A 16,535-nucleotide genomic window follows, 5' to 3' on the forward strand; every position below is an offset into this window, starting at 1 on the left:
GACCAATTGCGTCAGTGGCCCACTGACGGTAGCAGCCCGTTAACAGCATAATGGTGACACTAACGCAAACTCAGCCGTTTAACGCCATTAGTATACGTACTGGCACAAATGCCCCTGCATTTGTGGTCGTGCCCAACTGCCACAAATGCTAATTCTTGGTCAACAGCGTCAGTCAACTGCCTTGACTGACGCATTTGACTGAAAAAATTGGTTTTTTTGTGTGGTAGGGAATATTCATGTTTGATTTCTATTTCATGTAGTTATCACTAGTCAATTTTTCATTAGCAAGTAAAGCAGTTACAGGGTTTTGATTGGACATATTGCTGAAAATTAAATAGATAAAATATATTGAATTAATGCATATAATAAATATCAGTTTATAATTGGAATAATAAATATGATGCATGAATGCAACTCATAAAATAACACACAAAAATTAGTTAATAGTCCACGATAGATTAATTTGAAAATTAATGGATCGCCTTAGGGTAGGTCAGGGCATGGCATGAATGTTGAAATTGAGATTGATCAGAGCTTGAGTCTCTGTATTTGTGCATGATTATAATTATGCTTTTGATTATTGATTAAGCATGCTAAATGCCTTATATCTGATTATTTGACATATGATATATGTTTGTTTGCATTACCTCATTGAGGAAGCACTGACTTATTAGTCAGGGATCGGCATTGGTGTCAGTATTGATTGTGAAGCTGTGACTTATCAGTCAAGATCAGCAGTAGTATTGAGCACTGGTCGTATTGTATTGGCTTATGAGTCAAGAACGATATTAGCGTGTTTAACGCAAGCCAAAAAGATTAGATCTAATCGACATAAGCATTGAATGACTCATCATGAGAATTAATGCCTGACCGACCTTAAGTTCGATGAAAACCAAAAGTGCTTGTTTAGTCTAAAGGCTAGTTATTTCGAGCCAGAGCCAAAAGGCTAAGGTGACCTACACGTCACATAGCTAGGAGGGTATGGGACCTTCGAGATAGACTTATCAATCATTTGACCGAGATGGACTTATTTGTCATCTGACCGAGATGGACTTATCAGTCATCTGACTGAGATGGACTTATTAGTCATCTGACCAAGATAGATGTATGAGTCATTTGACAGAGATGGACTTATCAGTCATCTGACTGAGATGGACTTATCAGTCGTCTGACCGAGATAGATGTATTTGTCATCTAACTGAGATAGAATTATCAGTCATCTGATCGAGATAGACTTATCAGTCATCTAACCGGGATGGACTTATTAGTCATCCATACAGAGATAGACTTATCAGTCATCTAACAGAGATAGACTTATCAATCATCTAACTGAGATAGACTTATCAGTCATTTAACTAAGATAGGCTTATCAGTCATCTACACAGAGATAGACTTATCAGTTATCTAACTGAGATAGGCTTATCAGTTATCTACATAGAGATAGACTTATCAGTCATCTAACTGAGATAGGCTTATCAGTCATCTACACAGAGATAGACTTACTAGTCATCTAAACAGAGAATGACTTATTAGTCAACTAATCAGAAAGACTTATTAGTCGTATACCTTAGAGAGACTTATTAGTCATCTACCTCAGAGTGAGAGACTTATTAGTCATCTACTCAGACCGCAGGACTCCATAAACATTCATTTGTACCTGCTTACATGCATGAATAGAGTTATTACTGCTAAGCATGCCTATTATGACTTAGTAACATGTTATTACTTGTTTGTGAGCATATTAATTTTCGGGAGGATTGTAACGTGAGGTTCGATTGGCCTCCTGTCACGAACTCAATGCCAACGTTTATAATCTCCTTCTTGAGAGGCACCTCTATTGTGCTCAGAGCTGAGACACTCCCATGTCCCTGCTTACTTAATGAATCCAAAACCACATTGGCCTTGCCTGAGTGGTATAGGATTTTGCAATCGTAGTCTTTCACTAGTTCTAACCACATTCGCTGTCTCATATTTAGTTCTTTCCGAGTAAAGAAGTATTTCAGACTTTTGTGGTCGGTGTAAATTTCGCACTTATCCCCATAAAGGTGATGCCTCCATATCTTTAGTGAAAACACTACCGTTGTTGACTCAAGGTCATGGGTGGGATACCATTGCTCATAGTCCTTGAGTTGTCTGGAAGCGTAAGCTACCACCTTCCCATCTTACATCAACACACACCCTTAGCCGTTCTTTGAGGCGTCATAATACACCACAAATTTCCCGCCCTCTATGAGACACAAAGGATAGGTGTAGAGATCAACTTTTCCTTCATGGTCTGAAAGCTTTCTTTACATTTCTTGCTCCATTTGAAATTTTGATGTTTACGGGTCAAGTTGGTCAAGGGTGTGGCAATCTTTGAAAAACCATCGACAAACTTCTGGTAATAACTTGCTAACCCTAAGAAGCTTCGAACCTCTGAGGCATTCTTCGACTAGGGCCAGTCTCTAATGGCCTCGATCTTTGTCTGATCCACTACTATTCCATTCTTAGACATTATATGCCCTATGAAAGTTATTTGTTCCAACCAAAACTCACACTTAAAGAACTTATCGTATAACTAATGTTCTCGTAGTCTTTTTAGGGTCAACCTTAAATGCTCCTCCTTGGTCTTTGAGTAGATAAGGATATCGTCTATAAACACTACTACAAACTTATCCAAATAGTCCTTAAATACCCTGTTCATCATATCCATGAATGTTGCTGGGGAATTAGTGAGTCCAAAATACATCACTAAGAATTCATAGTGCCCGTAACCAGTTCTGAAAGTCGTCTTAGGAATGTCTCCCTCCTTTACTTTCAACTAATGATACCCGGATCGCAGATCAATCTTTGAGAATACTACTACCCCTTGTAGCTAATAAAAAAGGTCACCTATCCTAGGCAAAGGATATTTGTTCTTAATGGTGACTTTATTGAGTTCTCGGAAATCGATGCACATTCTCATGCTCCCATCCTTCTTTTTCACAAATAGGATTGGTGCCCCCCATGGCGAATGACTAGGTTTTATGAACCCCTTATCCAACAATTCCTGTAGCTGGATCTTGAGTTCCTTCAACTCTGCAGGTGCCATTCCATAGGGTGCTTTAGATATTAGTGTTGTTTCCAGTGTAAGTTCAATCACATATTAGATTTCTCTCTCCGGGGATAAACCTAGTAATTCCTAAGGAAACACTTCCTGAAACTCACAGACGATATGAACATTTTCTGTTTTCAACTCTGTCTCGTTAGATTTATCCACCACACTAGTCAAAAATGTCGAACACCCATGCTGCATCATATTCTGTGTTTCTGGGTGTACTAAAACCTGCTACCTCTACTTTTAAAGAAAAGAGTTCTCCTTCTTCTGGTTTGCACTCCACGGTCTTTTCCCAAAAGTCAATCCTCGCTCCGTGTTTGGATAACCAATCCGTCCCAAGTATGGCATCATAGTCTAGTATGTTTAATTCTATAAGATCTGTCGGGCATTCCCTACCCTTTATTGTTATAAGTGCTAATTGTAACCACCTAGTTAACAACAACATGTCTCCTGAAAATAACATTGTACTAAAAATATGATCAAACAATTTACAAGGCATACCCAATTTATCAATCATATTCATAGAAATATAAGAGTGAGTCGCTCCAAAATCAATAAGGACTCTACACATCATACCAGAAATAGGGAGCTGACCTGTAACTACAGTGTTACTATTGGCTACTTCACTTTGGGTTAAAGCAAAAACTTGTGCTGACATTAGGTTGCTGTTGCTATTATATCCCACTTTCCACTGTGGGCAATCTTTTCTCTGATGTCTTGTCTAACCGCACTTGTAAAATTTGTTGGTAACGGCCTAACATTCTCCCATATGTCGTCTCGAGCATTTAAGACAGCTAGGGTGCTCAACTTTGTTGCTTTGGTGATTCCCACAATTTCGATCATTATTGCGACTGTTGTGGTTATTATGGTGGTTATGAGTGTTGTGACTATTGTTATTTGTGGTCAGGGGTCTAGGTCTCTTGTTGGTGCCACTATTCTACCCTTCATTAGCTTTCCTCTTGTTGCCCTCATGGAAGCCCTTGTTTCGGTGGGCCTCTCTTCTTGCAGCATTGTCCTTCTATATCCGATCCTCCAAGTATTCTGCCTCGAGTGCCTTATCCAGTACTTTAGCATAACTGACCACCTCAGCAATGGTCATCTTAACATCCCTAGCAATCATTGGCTCGAGTCCTCTCATAAACCTTTGGACTCACAATGCTTTAGTTGGTATAACTTCAGGAGCAAATTTAGCTAACCTATTGAACTTCTGCGCATAGTCAGTAACAGAGAGGTTTCCTTGGACCAAAGTCACGAACTCATCTACCTTTGTTACCAATACGACCGCACTGTAGTACTTCTTTCCAAATTCCTGAACAAATTCTGCCCAGGTCATGGTATTCAGGTAACATGCCTGTTTAACCACATCCCACCATATCCTTGCATCCAACTTGAGTAAGTGGGCTACACATGAAATTCTCTGGTGATCATTCAACTCCATATGATCAAAGATGGTCTCAACTGATCTTAACAAATCCTTTGCCACAATAGGATCAGCTTTTCCTTTGAAGGTATGTGGGGCTTGCTTTGTGAAACTCTCATAAACTGGCTCATATCCATAAGCCACAGGTAGTGGTGCAAGGGGTGGTACTGGAGGCTTAGGCTGTGCCACTGGTACTTGAGGCACTTGGGGCAATTGGAGCATGTGGGGCACTTGCCTAGCGTGAGCCAACTCCTCATCTCTTTGCCCTAATTGCTCCCTCAACCTTGCTATCTCTGCGGCCAGATCCATAGTTTTTGCAGCTAGGGCTACTGGTTGGACTGATGGCATTCCTATATCAAGAGTTGTTGCGACCCTAGATCTTGTGGAGACACCCTTTCCTCTGCTTCCTCCTCTTCCCTTGCATCCTCTTCCTCTTGTTGACATTATGAGATTCTAAGGCACCAAAAGAAAATCATAAGAGAGGATAAATCACATAATGGTTTGATAGATATTTGTGAAAATTAATTTGAATTCCACATCCACACCATTTAGAGTTTGCAAGAGGAAAATGATTAAACCATAACATTCAAAGTTTGTTAAAAAATTATTCCAAAATTCAAAAAACTCATAAAGTGTTCAATAACCATAAAACATAAGTTCTTAAGGGTTCTTTAAAAATCCCATCTTATTCGTTAACATTTCATTGAGGATCTATGTGACACACTCTAGTCCTCAACTGTGGACTCCTCCCCTGAGCTGTAGTCGAAGATGTCCTCCGAAATGTGGAAGTAATCTAGAGCGCTTGCCAATGCCCTCATCCTAGCACTTACTTTTGGTGTGGCATGCACTACCTCTTGATGTGCCATCTCCCCTTCCATGTCATGCACCATCTCAAAGTGTTCCTACATCCCTCTATCATCGTTCTTAACGATGACCCCCTCCAATCGGTGGAATTCATAGTTATATATGAAGTCGTAGATCGTGTATTCGATGATTTCAAAATCAAGATCGTCTTGAGCGACATCGTGCCATGCCATGGCCAACTGGAGAAGGGTCTCGAGATATATCAACAACGCTTCCCTTAACAGCTAGTATTGTTCTATGGGCCATAACAACGCCCCTCTTTTGTTCATAATTCCATGAATACGATCGCAAACCACTGCTGTCATTTTCAGCACAGTATTCCTCCAATCGTTGTGATCCTTGTCGAGTTGGACCTTAGGTATCGCACACATCTCCTTAAGCAAATATTTCTTAGTGGTTATAATAATAGGAGGCATCTTACTATACTGCGGTTATAAAACTACAAAATTTAAATGAAGAAAAAATAACAATAACATATAGAACAAGTACTTACGACGCGGTGAGGTGAGATTTTCCCGTCTTTGACATGTATGGGGATGGTCCTGGGAAGCATGAACGACCTGTCTCTGATACCATTTGAAAATCACTCTAATCTACCTCTTTGCAAAATGTTTCAATACTCATAAAAATATAGGAGAAAACCACTTAGCATATGAAATCCAGTGGGACGTTGATAAAACATGCAAGTTGGGCCCAATAGTTTAAAATAAAAATAAGTGTACTTATGCAACGTTTGAAAAAAAATAAAGTTTACGTCCCACGTCCCACTGATAAGTTTAAAACATTAAGTTCCATAACATTATTCTTTAAAATCCAGTACTTAAGTTGATCGTTTATTCGTTCATAGGATACCCCCATGCCAAACACACTAAGACATCGGAACTCCTCACATCACAGCGCGTGCCAAAGAGAAACCCTATTTATTACCTGAAAGGGGGAAAGTAAGGGGTGAGCTAAAATCCCAGTAAGGAAGTACAAGCAACATATAAGGAAAACACAATAAGAACATATCCATATCATAAAGCTCACAACATACATCATATCCATACGTCATCATACATCATAATCAAACGACATCATCATACATCATAATCAAACATCATCATCATATATCATAATCAAACATCATCATCATACTCTTTGTGATCATGGCACCACTATTGTTCATGTCACATCTTCAGGTAACCAGTAAAAGCATAAAACTAGAAAGACCTCCTCTATGAGGTAAACATGAGGCTCTGGTCCTTGAATAACCTCGGCGCATCCGCCCTATGAGTTAGGTCATATCCTTAGTAACCCCTTTGTTGTGTTGCGTTCAACACGTTAACAACCATTTGCTTTTTCATACAACATACAAACACATAAAATCCATTTCAAACAACACAAAGGAAAACACATGTTGCACACACACATTCATCATAGCATTTAAAGATAAAATCCCATACTTCAAATCTCATGGCCATTCATCATGTTGGGAATTGTGCCCTAAAAGCATATGTAGTAGACATTGTTTTATGAAATAAATAAATGAATTGAATTTTTTATGCATATATTTTATGGACTATATTATTCTGTGATAATATTATGAAAATATTAGAAAAATTCCTAAGTTCATATATGTGATCTCAAACACGTATTGGTACGGGAGGATTGTGTTTGAGATAAATGAACTTGAATAGTTCGCAGTAAAATAAAGTTATGGAATCTTTAGATTAATTACTGCAAGTACGGTCCACTAGTATTATGAATACATGTGATCTAGATCCGGATCACTAGTGTGGTAGGACACTTTAGTGGAGGTGCTTTATATATTAGAGAATATATAGAACTGGACCATATATGTTTATTAATACTTAGTTAAATATCGTTTCAAAGTATTTATTAAATATATCAACTAATGATCATATACAAATAGATCTTAATCTTGAAGTTACTATGAACTCCTGTTTATGTTATATGAGTTCTTTGATTCACTCGTTAGGGTCTGTCAGAATGATCAGGCTAGAAACTTTTGTTTTGGGAACTCATTAATGTAGATGGCTGGAGACATAGTATACAGATATGGAATCTATGCCTTCTCGCAAGAGATTGAATAATGGTTCTCTTAAGGGTTACTGAAAGGTTATTGAGCTCAAATTCATAATTTAGTTATGAATTAACCTTCACTAGTAAGGTCAATGGTACTTAAGGAAACAAGAGATAATTAAAAGGGTAAAACGGTAATTTTATTCCCGATTAATTATGAACTATTATTAGAGGGTCAGTTTGTATGCAATGATTATATCAATGGACGCTTTATAATTATAAAGTACTTAGTAAATGAAATGTCTATAATTACAAGAGTGCAATCTCATATTTATAGTGGAATAATCATGAGATTAATAAATTAAGATTATTTAATTAAAGAGTTTAATTAATAATCTCAAATTTATTGGAGCTTGGAATTATAGGTCCATAGGTCCCCATAGCAGCTCTATCAACACTATTCAAGGTAAGAGTTGATATGAGAGGAAAAATAGTTTAAAGACATATTTAAGAAGAAATTTGTTCTTTGGGCCAAATATGTAATTATATGATAACAGTGATTAATTAATTAATTACAAATTAATTGTAGTTAACAATATTAATTAATATTTAATTATTGTATAATTTTCGAAATTATATTAAATAATTAAATTAATTTTGAAATTTAATTAAATAATTAATTAATTATTATTGTTAAATTATAATGAATTAAATATTTATTTTCGAAAATATTAGATTTAATTAATTAAATATCTTTATTTGAGTGGGAGATAATAATCTGATAAGTTCAAATTGGATTTGAATTTAAGAGATTGATATTTATTCAAATAATTAATTATATTTGATAATTACTTAAAAAGATATTTAATTTAAATTTGAATTAGTTATCAGGTTGTTAAACCTTATCTGACAAAGTAGTTTGAATAAATAATTAAATAAAAATAGAAAAATCAAATATCGCTAAAAATAGGGGTGGTACATGTGCACACACAGTCCATGGACTCTGTGTGGCGTGTACTGCTATTTTTCAGGGATAGGATTTTCATTTTTATTTAATTAATTAATTAATGGATAATTCAAAAAATTAGTTTTTAGATATTTTCATTAATAAAATAATTAATTAATTAAAAAATAAATTGTAAGTTGGTTACAGATTTATTTTTTAAATTTGAATATTTTCTTTTAAGTATGACTAATTAGAAAATATACAGATAACTCAGATATCTCAAAGACAACTCATTTTATTCGCTCTGTGAAAAATAGAACGATATTTTTCTCTCCCTGAAAAATAAAGAACTAATTCTCAGGCCTATTATGTTGATCTCATGTGTTGAGTACATCAAGTTGAATCACAAATAAACTATCCTTCATTCTCTATGTGCCCACACACTTCTTGAGGTGTAGAGAACGATGTGGATGATCTTGGTGTGAGTATCTGAGAGCAGCTTGGATAGGAAGATCGTTCTTATCACGAAAAGATAGCAAGGACACTTGATATGCTTCAAGAGGTATGATTTCTATTCTTAACTTGCTTATGATTAATGTATGTATATTAATGGATCTGCATATTTAAAGGTAGTTTAAATATACAAAAAAAAAAATTGTACACTAGGCCGACCCCACCACCATTCCGCTGCATATTAGGAAACTCATTCCTAGCATATCATACATAGCATATCATTATTCTCATAACAGACCATTCTTACCATTTCATAACATAAACATAGAAATTCTATCTAACTTCCTTACCTTAGGTTCGAGCAAAGCAAAATAAGAAAAACTTCACAACGATCCTAGAATCACAACCAAATATTTCTGTTTAGAATCACATGAGATTTCTCGTGCCCAACACATATACCCCATGTGTGCATGGGCCATGCGCACATGGTTCAAATTGTTCATTAATTCTAAACATCCACATTTTCACATATGATCACAAAAGAATAATGTCAATTCTACCTATTATCCATTCATGTTTACAAAGTAAAAATTATATGTTTGAATAATAGGCATGTATTTGAACGTAAAAATGCATTTGCATGCGACATGCATACGTGGGAGCTATAACGACCCAACTATTCTAGACTTTGGACCATTAATAACTACTATTCTAATCTTAAGAAAATGTACATATGAAATAGCCATAACTTTATTAAAACTGTAAAACAAAAGTTAACAAAAAATTTAGCGTAGGGTATGGGATCCCATTGTTTTAAAAATAAAATAAAAGATGACATAGATCTTAAAATTCATTACAACTCAGATGTGGAAAAATACATAGAAAATATGATTTGAAAGACTTAAACAACTTCATTCTCAAATCGTTCGCGCAGTCCACCGATTCCATTCTCCCTCAATATGGTTAACTTTGGAACAAAGATAAGTTTCGAGCCTGAGAATTAAGTCATATAGGGTGATTAGAAACAGACTTAGAAAATAATAAAGATGGCTTATTTTTCTAAGTATAGAAACCCACTCTAATAATAAAGGAGACTTATATAATTTTCATAAGAAGTCATAACTAGTAGATCCGAGTTATGTTTGTTTAGACTAAGTTTTTTCCTTAGAGCCTATTAGGGTAAAGTTTTGACATGTTTCTCTCAACTGTTAGAACTCTACTGCGATGTCACTCCGAAGATCTGCTCGTACCAATGGAAATGCCTCCAACGCTGCTCCGGTGAACAATGAAGCCCCTCCAGTTCGCAGAAGGGGAGTGCGTGCTACTGCTAGCCGCAACGCACCGCCGCCACCAACTGACAATGCTTCGGAGATTTCCAGACTGCGACAACAAGTCGAGGAACTATTGCAGCAACAACGACAATAGGCTCAGCCCCAGACTCAGCCTCCGCCTCCGCCGCAGCCACAGCCACAGCAAATGGCCTTAGCACCCCAACAAGTTGGTCCATATAGGGGATGGCCAGTGGCAAATTATGTGTCGTATCCAGTACATCACATGGAGCCAGTTTATGAGCTGTTCCGTAAGCAGCACGCTCTGAACTTTGAGGGGAATATAGACCCCTTCGAGGCAGAAGAGTGGCTAAGAAACGTGGAGCCAATCCAGACGCACATGAACCTCAGCAACGCGGACCGCATATCCTGTGTTTCGTCCTTGCTCAAGAAGGATGCCAGGATATGGTGGGACCTAGTCCAGCAGACGCACGATGTTGCCACTATGACTTGGAATTGATTTATGGAGCTGTTCCACAAAAAGTACTACAATTCAACTGTACACACTTCAAGAGTTGAGGAGTTCGCTGGCCTGAAGTAAGGAAATTTATCAGTGGCAGAGTATGCTCGACAATTCGACTGTTTGGCTAAGTTCGCACCGGAAATGGTTCCAACTGACTATCTGAGGGTGTCTAAGTTCGTTATAGGACTTCGACCAAAGATCGAGCTAGGGGATAAGTTAGCAAACCCAAGAAATACTACTTATGCTGACGTTCTAGAGACGGCAATAGAAGAAGAAAGGCTGCTGGCTAATGTTAGTAAAGAAGAAGCCAGTAAGCCTGAGCCTAGACAGCAGAATCAACCTCAAACTAGTCGGAACAACAACCACCACAACAACAACAACAATCAGTCTAGCAACAATAACAATAACGGTCAGAAAAGAAGGCATCCTGATAATAAGCAGTCTGATAGCGATAAAAAGGCACAGAAAAATAATGGAGGAAGTAGGTCGGGTTATGTAGAGTACCCGCCATGTGCTAAGTGTCAGAAGAAACATCTTGGTGAATGCCATGCAAACACTAAAGGATGCTTCAACTGTGGTCAGGAAGGTCACCAAAAGAGGCAGTGTCCCCAGCTCAAGTCAGAAGGGAAAAAGGAAGACAAGATGGTTCCTGCCAGGGTATTCGCCTTAACCCAAGGAGAGGCTGATGCTAGCAATAAGGTGGTCACAGGTCACGTTTCTATCCTCAATAATATATGTTATGTATTATTTGATTCGGGAGCCACTCATTCGTATATCTCATTAGGAATGATAGAAAAACTAGAAAAACCTTGTGAAAGATTTAGAACTAGGTTTGTAACCAAGTTGCCTTCGGGCAAAGTAGTTCTATCATCACGGATAGTACGAGGCATACCGATCAAGATTGAGGACATAGAATTAGAAGGAGACCTCATAGAACTGGAGATCAAGGACTTTGACGTAATACTAGGCATGGACTGGCTAGCACGGCATGGCGCAACCATCGACTGCAAACGCAAGAAGGTGATGTTCGAGACTCCTGACGGCCAGAGATTATGTTTCATGGGACAAGTTTCAGGACTACAAACACCACTAATATCATCTCTCAAAGCCCAAAGAATGATAGAAAAAGGGTGTCAAGCATTCTTATCCAGCATCACAGATGTGGTAAAGGAAACACCACTTAAGGTTGGAGATGTCCGCATTGTAAGAGAATTCCCAGAGGTATTTCCCGATGAATTGCTAGGGTTGCCGCCGACTCGGGAAATTGACTTCATGATTGAAATAGTACCGAGCACTGAGCCTATCTCCAAGGCACCATACCGGATGGCACCTACAGAACTCAAGGAGTTAAAGACGCAGTTACAAGAACTCCTAGACTTGGGTTTTATTAGGCCGAGCCATTCGCCATGGGGAGCTCCGGTTCTATTTGTGAAGAAAAAGGACGGAAGTATGTGGATGCGCATAGACTACCGCGAGTTGAATAAAGTAAGGATTAAGAATAAGTATCTGCGACCCCGGATTGACGACTTGTTTGATCAACTCCGAGGTGCGACCGTATTTTCAAAGATAGATTTATGGTCTGGGTACCATCAGCTCAAGGTGCGGGGAGAAGATATTCCTAAGACAGCTTTTAGAACTCGTTATGGGCATTACGAGTTCTTCGTTATGTCATTTAGTCTTACCAACACACCATCCATGTTTATGGACTTGATGAATAGGGTCTTCAAGGACTACATAGATAAATTCGTCGTAGTGTTCATCGACGACATCTTACTATACTCCAAGGATGAAGTAGAGCACGAGGAACATTTGAGATTGATTTTGTCACGACTAAAGGAGCATCAACTCTACGAAAAGTTCAAGAAATGCGAGTTTTGGCTTTCGCAAGTGGCGTTCCTCAGGAACATTATTTCCAAGGATGGAGTTGCAGTAGACCCATCAAAGGTAGAGGTCGTGAAGGACTGGCCAAGACCAAAGAACGCATCCAAAGTAAGGAGCTTTCTAGGATTAGCAGGTTATTATAGGAGATTCGTAGAGGGATTTTCTAAGATAGCCACTCCACTCACCAACCTGACTAGGAAACAACAAAGATTCAACTGGAATGATAGATGTGAAGAAAGCTTCCAATTGCTTAAGGAAAAGCTATGCTCAGCACCAGTACTCTGTGTACTGACACCCAATGATAAGTTCGTAGTCTACTGTGATGCGTCGAAGCAAGGGTTGGGTTGCGTGCTGATGCAGAATGACAAGGTGATAGCCTACACCTCAAGACAACTGAAGGAGTACGAGCAACGCTATCCAACTCACGATATGGAGTTGGCAGTGGTGGTCTTTTCATTGAAAATCTGCCGCCATTATCTTTACGGAGAACGATGCAAGATTTATACGGACCACAAAAGTTCAAAGTACTTCTTTACTCAGAAAGACCTTAACATGAGGCAGCGCAGGTGGTTAGAGTTAGTAAAGGATTACGACTGCAAAATCTTATACCACCCGGGGAAGGCAAACGTAGTTGCCGATGCGCTAAGTAGAAAGAGTTATGGAAGTTTAGCAGTGCTAACAGGAATAGAAAAGCCGCTACAGTAGGAGATGATCAGTGTCGGAATAGAAATAGTTTTCGGTAAGCTGGCTAATTTGTCTATCCAGTCAAATCTGCTAGAAGATATACGGATCGGGCAAGGGCATGACGACACACTAGCGGCACATATGGATGCAGTCAGAGAAGGCAAGGCCACATATTTCTCAATATCTAGTCAAGGATTATTGAGATATAAGGATCGGGTATTCGTGCCAAATGATCAAAGGATTAAGATGACGATTCTAGAAGAAGCACACAGTACCCCGTACTCAATTCACCCAGGGTCGACCAAGAAGACGCATGACATCAAGGAAATATATTGGTGGCCAGGGATGAAGAAGGACATAGCAGAATTTGTGTCTAAGTGTCTAGTATGCCAGCAAGTGAAAGCAGAACATCAGTGACCTGCAGGCTTATTGCAATCGCTTAGCGTACCAGACTGGAAGTGTGACGATATAGCTATGGACTTCGTGACGGGTTTGCCACGAACAAACAGGTAGCATGATTCAGCTTGGGTAGTAATAGATAGACTAACCAAGTCGGCTCATTTCCTGCCTGTTAAGACTTCATACACGGCAGACCAATATGCAGACATCTATGTCCAAGAGATAGTAAGGTTGCATGGAATCCCCAAGACAATAGTGTCTGATAGAGGATCGGTGTTTACATCGAGATTTTGGGGAAGTTTACAGCAAGCCATGGTTACTAAGTTAAGTCTTAATACAACTTTTCATCCTCAGACAGACGGGTAGTCCGAGCATACGATTCAGATTTTAGAGGATATGCTACGCGCTTGTGTACTTGATTTCGGAGGATCATGGAATAAGTATTTTCTGCTGAAAGAGTTCTCCTACAACAATAGCTACCAGTCCATGATCGGGATGTCACCTTATGAGTTTCTTTATGGAAGAAGGTGTCGATCACAGTTGCATTGGGACGAAGTAGGAGAAAGGCAGCTTCTTGGTCCCGAAGCTGTTAGAAAAGTTCAAGAAACAGTAGCGCTAATTAGACAGCGTATGTTTGCTGCTCAAAGCTGTCAGAAGAGCTATGCAGATGCCAAGCAACGCGATGTGGAATTCAAAGTTGGAGATCATGTCTTCCTGAAGATATCTCCTATGAAAGGTGTGAAGCGTTTTGGAAAGAAAGGAACACTTAGTCCCAGATTCATAGGTTTTTTTGAGATATTGGACAAAGTGGGAGCAGTTGCGTATAGATTAGCCCTACCGCCAGCCCTAGGTGATAGTCACAACGTGTTCCACATCTCAATGCTACGCAAGTATGTGTCAGACCCATCTCACGTCCTCAAGTACGATACGATAGCACTCTAGAAAGATTTGAGTTACGAGGAACGACCAGTTAGCATCCTAGATCAAGGGATAAGGCAGTTACGATCCAAGAGTATTCCAATAGTCAAAGTCCTATGGAGTAATAGTTCTGAAAGAGAGGCAACGTGGGAGTTGGAGGAGGACGTGCAAGGCCGGTATCCAGAATTATTTGGTAAGTAAATTTCTAGGACGAAATTCTTTTTAGTAGGGGAGAATTGTAGAGTCCAAGAACTTTACTTAGCTAGTTAGATTGTAATAGTAATAGTAATAGTTGTAGTATTTTTATGACTGTGGATTTTGGTTCAAACCAGGACTTAGTTGGACACTCGTAGTAACACTTGTAGATTTTATAAGTTTAACCTATAGTTTAAGAATATTGATTATAACCTAAGGTTTGATTAATATGACTGATTAAGAAGTTGATAATTATTATACTGTATGGTTTAGATAGACCCATTAAGGTAATGACACTTGTCATGTGTATGTTTAATGAATAATTAAGTATTTTTTAGGAATACTTTATTAAGAGCAATATTTGAATATCCTAGAGTCTACTAGCAGCTTTGAAATCGTTAAAGGACTTAGTCAAAGTTGTTTACTCAATTCAAATTAGGCTGAAAAAGTGTAATTACGTGTATAATATTTCAGCGTATGCCGATATATCGCAGCTCTAGGGGGCGATATATAACCACACGGGGATACGAAAAACACATAGCGTTGCACAACAACTTCGATGAGCCTCGGGAGCATCAGTCCAGGCGATATATCGCCTAGCATGGGCGATATATCGACTGTGGTGCATAAATTTTGAATGATTTTGAAACTGAGCTCATTTTAATCCTTAACCTCTTGATAAGTCCAGAATCTTTCTGACCGAGTCTTCAGCCTCTGCTGAACGATTATTCAACTATTTTTCAATTAAAAAGCCATTATTTTATTCAAGCTAAATGAAGATCTTTTCATTCTTGAACTCTATAAATAGGACCTAGTACCCAACCATTTCTTCATTCATCAAGCTGAGTTCAGAGCCTACAAGCTGCTAGGATTACTTTAGAGTGTTAAACACTTGGGTTGGGGTTATAAGCTTTATTATTATAAGTTTATTAAACACTTGGGAAGTAAGGTTTATAGTATATTTCGGTTTCGAGGTGTAGTTCGGTCATAGAAGCATTCAAAGGTATTCCTATTCTAGTTCCTTTCTGTATTGTTTCATTAGTTCTTATAGTTCTTCTCTACTCAAATTCTAACTCAGTCTTTTCTATTCTTGATTAGGCATCTAAGTTCTTGAACTTGAGGTTCTTGTTGGTAAGTATCTTTTCGATGGTGTAGTTCATTCTTTTCATCTCTTTTCTTTAGTATACTCACCTCTCTATTATGGTTTTTAGGAGTGTTCCAAAGTCCCGATCTTGTTCTCACATCCCGGTTTTTGGTAAGGAAAATAAGGTAGATTTGTATGCTTTTATGTTGTTGATATATGTTTATGTTATAATTATGATATATTTTTAGTTGTTTTAGTATATGAATTGTTTAGATAACAAACACATAATTTGTTTAGATAACAAATATATAACTTGTTTAGACAACAAGTCCCAGTAGTAGATTCCTTGGGCATATGATTGTTTAGATAATGAGCCCCATAAATTTATATGACTTGTTTAGATAACTAGCCCCGTAAATTTATGGGCATATGATTGCTTAGCTAGCAAGTCCCAAGAAGTATGATGGCCATTGTAATAGATGTTGTATTTATATAGTCATATGATTATAGTTTACAGTTTCTAGTTTATAGTTTATGTGTATGTATATGTTTCATGCTGGTAGTAGATTTTCCTTGCTGGGCATTAGGCTCATTCCTTTATGTTTTATATGTGCAAGAAAATAGTTATGGCGGCGGGAAGGATTCTTGACAGCTTGGGGATGTGTATTGAGGGAGAATGGAATCGGTGGACTGCGCGTACGATTCGAGGATGAAATTGTTTAAGTCTTCGAATCATATTTTCTATGTATTTTTCCACATCTGAGTTCTAATGAATTTAAAGATCTAAGTCATGTTTTAT

This window comes from Humulus lupulus, chromosome 1, assembly GCF_963169125.1.
Source record: "Humulus lupulus chromosome 1, drHumLupu1.1, whole genome shotgun sequence".
Classification (NCBI taxonomy): Eukaryota; Viridiplantae; Streptophyta; class Magnoliopsida; order Rosales; family Cannabaceae; genus Humulus; species Humulus lupulus.